This window comes from Pinus tabuliformis, chromosome 3_1, assembly GCF_031772625.1.
Source record: "Pinus tabuliformis cultivar Carrire ecotype Pingquan chromosome 3_1, CPIR1, whole genome shotgun sequence".
In the NCBI taxonomy this organism is placed as follows: domain Eukaryota; kingdom Viridiplantae; phylum Streptophyta; class Pinopsida; order Pinales; family Pinaceae; genus Pinus; species Pinus tabuliformis.
The window spans coordinates 992,105,693-992,116,736 of NC_142301.1; the positions used below are offsets into that span (position 1 = coordinate 992,105,693).

General features: G+C 35.7%; 1 non-coding gene across 1 annotated transcript; it reads left to right on the plus strand.

Annotated features, from left to right (window-relative positions):
• The first annotated feature begins 5,985 nt into the window (after positions 1-5,985).
• On the plus strand, positions 5,986-6,088 carry LOC149191202 (U6 spliceosomal RNA). Its single transcript, XR_016256676.1, has one exon. It is a non-coding gene; the product is annotated as a U6 spliceosomal RNA (small nuclear RNA).
• The last annotated feature ends 4,956 nt before the right edge of the window (positions 6,089-11,044 follow it).

Here is an 11,044-nt window from a genome sequence, read left to right on the forward strand (position 1 = left end):
GCTTTATGGGGACACCTAGATAATATATAGAAAACTTGTCCACCTCATTAATTCGCTAACTCGGCCTGAGATCACACAATCCTCTCCAACAACTCAAATTCACGAGCAGCCAAGGAACTCAAAGTGCATGGCAAGGGCAAAGGGAACCGAATCCACAATTCTCTAGATTTTTGTTGGGGAGCATTCCTCCTTGTAAGGAATTTTCCCCTCAATTGTTTTGGTATAAGTAAATCAATTGAAAGGCTCATTAGAATTCAAATTTCTATTGCAACTAGGAGTAGCTACTGAGATCCTAGTGCTTGACATTATTATTCTTAACTTTCATATGATGTATGTGACTATTATTTTTTGTTAATGAGATGTTTGCCATCGATATGCACCTAAGTTAGTTTTGGAGGGCTGAAACCCTTGGGTTTGGGCGGAACCCAGAGGGTTTAGCCCCTCTCTTGTATTTCATTCTTATTCTTGTTTCAAAGTATTGCAATCCTTCTCTTGTTTCAGTATATATTATATCATAAAAACTTGTAATTGCAGGTTTTCCTACCACCTCTCTTATGGGAAGAGTGATTGGATAGATCTACAATAACAACTAAAAAATATTTGTTTATGATTTCTTGAAAATGGATAGATGTTAGTTTTCCTACTTATTCTCTACAATTTAGGAGTTAGTGTCATTATCTTGCATGATGAGAGTAGTTTTATGGGATAGAATAGATCTTAATCAAATTCAACTCATCCTTTCCATGATAATTTATCTCGTTGCATTATTGGTCAGTTGATGCATGTATCTAGCTACTTGTAGGAATTGTGTTGATATACAGGGGTGCGCACACATTTCCATATCCACCTGGACCTTTCCATATTCCACTTAGGTACCTCACCTTGCTTCCAAATTAAGTCTCCCAATTCACTCTGTTAAGGAATATGAATGACACTGTGGGCATCAAATTTATTGCAAGATAGACCTCCAAGGGGTACTAGGCTTGGCTAAGGAGCTCCCACACCCTTTATTCATCACCTTCTATCCTCATACACATTTATCCACCTCTAGGACACCACTTCCATCCTTAAAACTCTCTCGTACCCACTCCTACAGAAAAACAGGGCCTCCTGTAGCAATACAGACTCTCCTATAGCACCCCCTATAGTAGCCCTGTAGCAGTGTTTTCTTCAACCCGTCTTGCTCCCTATATCGATCCTAGAATGGTTAGGCTAAATAATAGCCCCCAAATTGAGATTTCATTACTAATGAAGACTCTAATACCACTCCAACCTCCTCCTTTCCTCACTGCAACCATCAGATAGAAAAATAGAGTTAGAATTAGTATTTTTATTCATAGGCATGTTAAAAATTTGATTCCTTATTTTCAAGTAGGCGAGAGTAGATAAATTATGCGTACAAATAGGTTATTGGTCTCATTAAATGTGCCAGTAGAATAACATGATTTACTTCTGCAAATACACTATCATTTTCCTTTCATGCAACATCAGTTAGCATTTATATTTAAATGAATGACATTTTCACTTTTGTATTTAGAATCATGTTCACCTCTAAGCTTGTACAAATCCCAAGTTGATAATTTGAGTTGAGAACCATTTGGGAGTTGCAACAATTTAGGTGCAATACCATGGCTCATCATCTTGATTCGAGACATCTATTAAAATTCATAATGATAAATCACTCCAATAACCCTCATGAGTTGTAGACATAATCCCGATGATGAACCACAGAGGTTGGTTCAAAATGTCGATTCCAACAAACATGAATGTGATGACTCTGGAAGGTAAAACTACACATAATATAGATCACAGAAGCCTCAAATCAATAATTCTTATGTTATTAAGAAAAAAAAGGAACCCTAATACATAAAATTTACCTAGTAAACTATACCAATAAATCATATTCATAAATGTACATTTTTGTATTCAATAGTAACCCATTAAAAAAAAAACTAAGGTCATAGGGCCATAATAATATAATGATACCAATCACAATTATTCCAATCATGGCTACATGACCTTCATGGGGGGTTTTGATTCAAACTCTAACAATGACCCAGAGATGGGTTAGAAAACCCAAAATACCTTTCGTTGTGAGATCACAATAAAAATCCATGAGAAGAAATTTGAAAGGGACCAAGTTGTGTCAGGGGCTGGAAATGAAGCAACCTCCATTTGAACTCACTCCCCTACCATCCTACATGGGTACATGCAACCACACTAGTGAGAAAAATTAGTAATTACTTAATAGAAATCGCAGACAAAAATTGACAGGAGAATGAAGGAGGGGTAAGTGGGACATAACTATTGCAAGAATCAGCCTATATTGCTCCATTCCTACAAATATCATAATGCAAATAAAAACCAGGTTAATAGAGGGGTTAGGTGTAACAAAAAAAGAGGAAAAATTACTAACATAAAAAATAATAGTTCTAGGCGATGCTTAACCTGATCCTCGATTAAGATACATAAGGAAAATAAAACATTGAAGAACCATTTCGAGTAAATAAACTAGTAGGGAAATTCTAGGGGTCGAATTTACCAGATCATAAACCCTGCCTAAAGCATTTTCGTGTACAAGATTACTATTCCATTACTCTACTAGGAAGCAATAAAAAGAATTTAGACGTGCCCGAGACCCTGAAATTACATGTGTTCCCATCAATTTGCAATCCTATAGACCACCGTCCAATAATCCACGCCAAAGATAAGAGTTAAACTGTGAATTAGGGGTTAAATTTTAGACAATCTGTTAATTGAAAAGAAGACAAAAAAAAAATGAAAAAAATGAGTTCTAGGTTACCTCTAGAAATCCAAAAAAAAAAAAAAGCAAAATATTGTGAGTAAACCAAACCCTCAATCTTCCATTAGGGAGAACTCCTCCTTACTAATTTCATGAATGAAGAACCTCAGTGGATTATCTATAATACATTGACCAAGAGCTGTTAAATATGACATGTCAGATACAAACTTTGTACAAAACAAAGAAACCTCAAATTTTAAACTTACTACAGGAATGCTTGTTTCCTCCATGCAACATGCTCTACAATAGGAGAGTGCAAGTGTGAATAAGGACAAATGGCCATGACAAATAGAATACAGGTGCATAAACACTCTCAACACTCATGACAGCACTCTGTGGAATAACCAAGTGAAACAAGAGTTAAATGCCAAATAGACAAGAGTATAAAGCTAGGGTTTGAGTAGATGAATCATAGCCCTAAGATAAGAGCAAAGAAAATCACCACTATTGGCTAGATTCTAGGTCTGGAGAACATGTGACATTCACATTGGCCACTGGCATGTAACTAGTCTCATGTGGCCAAGTGTAAGCACATTCATATTATCTTTTGATACTCTTTGGAAAATAAAATATCCATATTATGTTACAATGTATGTTTCTCGGTGCCCATTTTCTCAGCTTGTTATCTTTACAAATGATGAAAATCAAATATCCATATTATGTTACAATGTATGTTTTTGGTTGCCCATTTTCTTAACTCGCTATCTTTACAAATAGTGATTAAACCCACGGACACTTCATTCAATGAACTTATGACCTATCAAATGTGTTCGTGGCATATTAAAAATACCCTTAATTCAACTACATATCGGAAAATATCCCTAAAATTCACATTATTTAACCCTTTACCAATACAAACCCAATACACCTTCCCAATTAAAAAAACCCCAACTTCCACTAGATATTGTAGGTATCCATTTTTTCATTAACATTTTTTATACCCCTTTATATTTATTCATTAACTTTGAACTCCACTTTTTATAGCTACCAATATAAGAAGTCTTTACCCCCTTTATATCTTTCAATATATTATGTATTTTTTTCCTCAATATATATCACCGAATATGAACTGACGTGGTATGTATTTCTCCTCCAGTAAAGGCCCTAAAATTGAACTATGGGAAGGACATCTGCATGTACATGTCTGTTATAATAATCACACCATTCATAATGATATTTAATTTTCCATAATTAATACAAGCATATGGACTTTATTACAATTGTAATATCGCTGCCAAATAAACATAAAACCTAATCTTAATTTTAGCTTAAATATATACAACAATGTAGCCTTTTATTCCCATAAATACACCTCTTATAAAAACACTTGTTGTTCATGGTATTGGAACAAGTACTTACTGCACTTGAGACGAATATGAATATTTTGTTGAAATAACACAACTAAATTAATGTAAAGTCTTTCTGGCTTAACATTTTGACCAGATGGAATGCACTGCCAATAGCTAGGGTGTCTGCCTAGTGTGAAGTCCCAGTTAGACCTCACACCCTTTGGGATAAGAGCCCCATTTGGTATGTGGGGCCAAGAGCCACCATTAATGTTTCACTCTTGGCTACCAAATGAAAAGATGTTAGAATGAGGACAAGAATGAAATGCTCGAACAATGAGACAAAGTCATTCTAATATTGACAAACTAGAGAAAGAGATACAAGCAAGTCACAACAATAGTGATAATACATATGCCATATGACTTGAGAAGGATCAGTTAGCCAAAATCCATCGAGACATACATGAAGAGGAACATGCCAAACCCACCTAGACATACATGAACAAGAACATGCCAGAGGTTAATTGCAAATTAGGTCACAATAGATCACTAGCATGGCATGGTATAAGAAATCATGGATTCGAAAGCAAAAATACATACCACAACTACAAACAAGTCCATAAGAGATTGTCTGTATGAAAGCGCACATACAAATATAGTGAAAATATCGGACAATCAATACAACCACTATGAGTAGGAATGGGAATTAATGCCAAAAATGAAGGACATATTATTAATGTTGCTACAAATATAAGTACATATCCTCTAATTCATCAAACCCAATAGTGAAACATGGGTTTCTCATACCATCATGTAATGCAAAAGCTTAGCCTCAGCATAGCTCACCCTCCTAGATGCCAAGCGCTGAGTGTCTCTAGCTCTTCAAGCACATATCAACTAGGTACTTCTAGTCTAAGCTCACGTTCTAAAGTCCTCTAAAAATGAGGCATGAGTGTATATTCATAGAAATGAGGAGGGTGACCTTTCACCTTCAGCACTGACCTATCTCCTACCCTCATGACTCTTGACCTTCCTCACTCTTTTCTCACGTCTATTGACTATTACATGCCCAATTGATTTATGCATAGTTGTGAGCATTATGGTGAGCATTATGTACATATTAACAACAAAGTAATTGTGAGAAGAATGAGTAGGGTTTCCATAAACCCTGATGTTGTTATGTAGCCATGATGAGACACTGAATAGGATTGCGATCTGTTTGCTATGTTTAATGTTGATCTTCCTGATATAGTTCCTACCATCATGGTTGGTATAGTTTTTTGGTTAGCTACATTGATTCGGCTAGCTTGTTTGTTGAAACCTAGATTGCAAGGCTTCTTGAAAAAATGCCTGGTTTCCTATATGCAAATTAGTGTCCCCACTGTAAACAAATAACACCATTCATATAAATATGCAGACAAGGAATAATGCCATAAACATGACAAATTAACCATCAAATTGGACCCCTATATAGTCCTTTTCTGCAGCATAGTGTTTTCAATGAATGTGATCTCTGTGATGTGTCTCTGAGCTCCAAAATGTTTACACCAATTCCTGAAAGAACTGTCCATATGTCTCTTGGTCAGCACCATGCCTTATCCACACTAGTACCACAGGTTGTATGCATGACAACATATTATAAGTGTCTTTGGAGCGATTTTGACAAGAGGAGATTACATTATCCTTGCATACAACTTCTTTGACTAACTCTCAGTATGTAGGTTGTCAACTATGCCCAACAAGAACCAGTTTGTCATGGGTTGTTCAAACAACCTAGTGACAAATTTTACTCTCTTGATTCTCCTTCTATTCAAGATGTTTCTCAAAGTCCAAAGGAGTGCCTTTTCACTATTATAAGCTGTTGGTCTCTTCAATGTCATAGACATGTCAATTTCTATCTTTTCAAAGACATCTAATAAAATTGGAATGATGCATAAAAGATTAGCATGGCCACTGCACAAGGATAACATGCACAAATAGAAAAATGATCCAAATAATAAAAAAAAACACATAAATACCATATTCAAAATAACATGAGAGCCTTACTAAGCACATTAGTCACACCTTCACAATTTAGAGGAGTTCATGCAATCTGGTTGCTCCTTTGAGCCCTCAAGATGTGATCATACAACTCAAAGAGAGGTCATGTAGCGGCACCTCAATGTAGGTCACGCTTCAGAGCTATATCTCAAAACTTCAGTCATGCCATTTTCCAACCTCAGATGCCATACTTTTCAGGCAGCTTCGTGACGTATAGTGGTGCCTGAATGTAGGTCACACATCAAAGCTATATCTCCAAACTTCAGTCGTGCCATTTTCCGACCTCAGGTGCCATACTTTTCAGGAAGCTTCATGACTATTGGAACATGCGTTAGTTTCTTGCTCTACCTATTTATTTTGGCTTCTCAATCCCTCATGTCCCATCAAACAATGTCAATTTTTTGCAACAATAAACTATAGCCAACGCATTCAAGTGACCCTCATATATATATGTATATATATACATAAGATGGTGATGAACTTTAATATATGTCCACAGACCTTCATTCCTTGCTTTCGACTTGGAGATTTCTTTAGGGAAGGGTCCACCTTGGCAATCAAATAAAATACCATGGTTTTTCTGGAGACATTTACAACCATGGTTTGCTAGCTTTACTCTTGACGCTTACTTTCCAACTCTTGGGGGCCGTTCATCATATTCCTCTTTGTTAATCAATGTGTCAAACATAAAAGGTTGCCTCAACGGTACTACATTATATGTTCTTGTAGAACTATAGAATATGAAATGACTTATTTCCATCCAGCTGATCAGACAACAACACTATGAAGAAAAATACATATAAAAAAAATAAATCATAGTTACTGTGTTAGCTAAAAACTACTGCAAATCTCATATATATTAATTGATCCATTAACTACATTCTTATATAGTAAAATTGTTACTAAAATGTTTATCAATCAACTCTAAAATAAATCTACTGGCTTTACAACTAATTTCTATCACTACTACAGCTAATTTCCAGCACTGACCACCCTAATAATTTGCTGCCTTAATTTTGCAGAGAACACAAAATCTACTGACTAATTTGTCAGCAATTTACATAACTATTTAAGCATTATTCCCAACACTCCCCCTTAATGATTAATGAGGATTTACTATCTTATCTTGTATTGCCAAAAACTGATCTTTTGCAACTGCTTTGGTGAATATATCTGCAAGTTGATGCTAAGTATTTATATGCTTCAATTCAATATCCTTCTTCTGCACCAAATCTCTAATGACGTGATATTTCAGGTCAAAATGCTTTGTCCTGCTGTGATGAACTGGATTCTTTTCTAACTTTATGGCACTTACATTATCACAATAAATCACTGTAGGCTGAATTTGTTTTTTTCCAATTTCTTCCAAAAATCTTCTGAGCCAAAGAGCTTGTGTACTTGCTGAGGTAACTACAACATACTCCGCTTTTGTGGATGACAGGGCAAAAATACTTTTCTTTTTTGATCTCCATGTAATCAAACAAGAACCAAAAGAAAAACAATTTCCAGATGTGGACTTACGGTCATCAAGACTACCTCCTCAATCTGAATCACTAAATCCAACAAGATTGAACTTTTCAGAAGAGTAGTAATGAATACCAAAATTTAAAGTGCCTTTCACATACCTTAAAATCCTCTAGGCTAACTCATATGTATTTCAAATGGATTTGTCATATACCTTGAAACAAGTGAAACTGAATATGTAATATCAGGCCTTGTGTGGGTTAGAAATATCAAGCTCCCCACAATACTTCTATAAGTTTTTTCATCAACTAAATCATCACCATCATCTCTACATAACAACTCTCCATGAGCACTTGGAATAGGGGATGGATTACAATCAAGCATATCAAATTTATTTAGCATATCATGTGCAAACTTTGTCTGACAAATGAAAATCTCATCCTTACTTTGATAAACCTCCATTCCTAGAAAATATTTCATGATCCCTAGATCTTTCATCTCAAATTCATTCATCATGCAGTAGATCATCAACATATAAACTTATGATTAGAATATTAATACCTTCTTGTTTGTAGTAAAGGGTAGGATCACTCTTACCTCCGTGGAAGCCATTTTCCTGAAAGTATCCATCAATCCTTGCATACCACACTCTTGGTGCTTGCTTGAGACCATACAATGCCTACTTCAACTTGTAGACATTATTCTCCTTTCCTTCACTTCAAAGCCTTGTGTCTGCTCCACATATACTTCCTCTTCTAAGTACCCATTCAAGAAGGCATGTTTCACATCCATATGATGTATGGTCCACTTTTTCTGAGCTGCTAATGAAATCAACATTCTAATGGTCTCTTGTATTGCTACTAGTGCAAATGTCTCTTCATAATCAATTCCATACTTCTATGTGAATCCTTTAGCAACTAATCTTGCTTTGTGTCTTTCAACACTCCCATCACTGTTATATTTAGTCTTATAGACCCATTTGGTGCCAAGCTTTTTCTTGTCATGTGGAAGCTCTATCAACTTCTAAGTGTCATTCCTTTGAATGGAATCCATCTCTTCTTGCATGGCTTGCATCCAAACCTCATTAGTACATGCATCTTCAAAACATGATGGTTCAAATTCAGCCTTGGCTAATAAAGCAAAATTGACTATCTCACCTATTGGGCTTTCTTCATGTGCTTGATTTGCACTCCTCTGATAAATATCACTCAATCTTCTTACCTTTCTTGTAGAACTTGGAGAAGAAATTGGACTTGAACTTGATGACCATAAACTCCCCCTTCATAAAAAATTACATCTCTTGAGACAATAAGCTTGTTAGTTAGAGGATTATACAATTTAAAAGCCTTGCTTGTCTCACTATACCCAACAAAAATACATAACTCACTCTTTGCATCTAACTTTTTTCTATTTTGATCAGGTACATGCACATAAACCAAACAACCAAAAACTTTGAAATGATTAACATTAGGCCTTTTTCCATACCAAGCTTCATAAGGAGTCATCTTTTCTAGTGCACTAGTGGGGCTATGGTTGAGGATGTATACCGCTGTAGCAACTGCATCTCCCCAATAAGAGTTGCTCAATCCCTTAGTTTGTAGCATGCATCTTTCCATTTCAACCACAGTATGATTTTTTCTTTCAGTTATGCCATTCTGTTGGGGTGTGTATGATGTAGTATGCTGCCTCCTGATGCCATTCATATCACAATAACTCTGGAAAGCTTTTGAGCAGAATTCTCCTCCACGGTCAGTCTGCAAACATTTGATCTTGCACCCTCTCTCATTTTCTACAAGGGCTTTGAACTACTTGAATGTATCCAAGGCTTCACTTTTGGCCTTCAAAAAATATAACCAACAATTTCGTGAGTAATCATCAATAAAAGTGATGAAATATGATGACTTACCCAAACTCTTAGTCTGCATAGGACCACATATGTCTAATGAACAAGCTGAAGTGGGTGATGAGCCCTCCATGCAGTTCCCTTTGGAAACCTTTCCCTTGCATGCTTTCCTTTAGCACATCCTTCACAAACCTCCTTATGCTCTTTTACCTTGGGCAAACCAGAAACTAATGCATTTGAGGTTAGAAACTTCAAACTGTGAAAAATTAAATGCCCACACTTGAGATGCCAAAACCAACTTGAGTCCCCATAAGCCATATTTGCAAGATTGATGTTATGTTCATCAAACCTCAAGGGAAACATACTAATTCTTGTCATAGGCACAACAATGATCACCCTATTTCCCTTATTCTTATCATAGATAGTACATGTCTTATTTTCAAAGACTACTTTACACTTTTTCTCACATAGTTGCCCAACACTCAATAAATTATGCTTCAATTGTGGAGTATAATAAATGTCATGAATACTCTTTATACCTTCTTTTGTTTGGACCTCCATAGCTCCTTTGGTAGCAACCTCCAACGATTTATCATCATCAAGCTGGATATTGGATTTGAAACTTCCATCCTTTGCTGAAAACAACTTCTCATTCCCTATCATATGGTTAGAGCATCCAACATCTAGGTACCAAAATTCTTTACTAGTATTTTTACCTTTTGCATAAGATAAAAATAAGTGATCTGGAGGATACTCACCATTTTATTGAGCATAATTAGCATTTTTACCTTCTTTCAATCTGCATTCTCTTTCAAAATGGCCATACCTGTTAAAATAGTAACATTGAACATTTCTCTTATCAAATCTACCTCTACCTCTTCTTCTGAAACTACCTCTTCCACTTGAGCCACCTCTTCCTCTACCTCTTGAATAATTTTGACTTTGCCATTTACCTTGACCTTGATTACTTTTCGTACTGCTCCTACTTGCATATTCATTCTTTGCAATTTGTAATTTAGAGGAAAAAGCTTTCTCTACACCTTCAAAAGTTTCCTTCAATCTTTCTTCATGAGACATCAAAAATCCAACCAATTGATCGAACTATAGTTATGTCAAATCCTTACTTTCTTCCATGATTATTGCAACATGATTCCATTTGTGTGTTAAAGATCTCAATACTTTTTTAATTAAAACTTCATTACTTACAGTTTCTCCAAGTGTAGCCATTTTATTGACCACATCTTTGACTCTCACACAACAGTCACTCACACTTTCAACTTCTTACATCTTCAAATTCTAGAACTCTCGCTTCAATCTCTGAAGCTTAACAACCTTAACTTGATCACTACCTTGGTAAGCTTCTTGTAGAATCTCCCAGGAAGCTTTGGTAGTTTTTGCTCCTGATATTCTTGGAAATAAGCTCTTATCAAGAGCTACCTGAATGTGAAACAAAGTTTGAGCATTCTTCTTTCTTGCTTCTTTTCTTGTTGTTTTTTCATTGGTTGTAAAGACATTCCAATCCACTGGCTCCTCATATCCCGATTCAACTATCTCCCACAAATTTTTTCCAATCAAAAAGGTTAGCATCTTAATGCACCAATAATCATA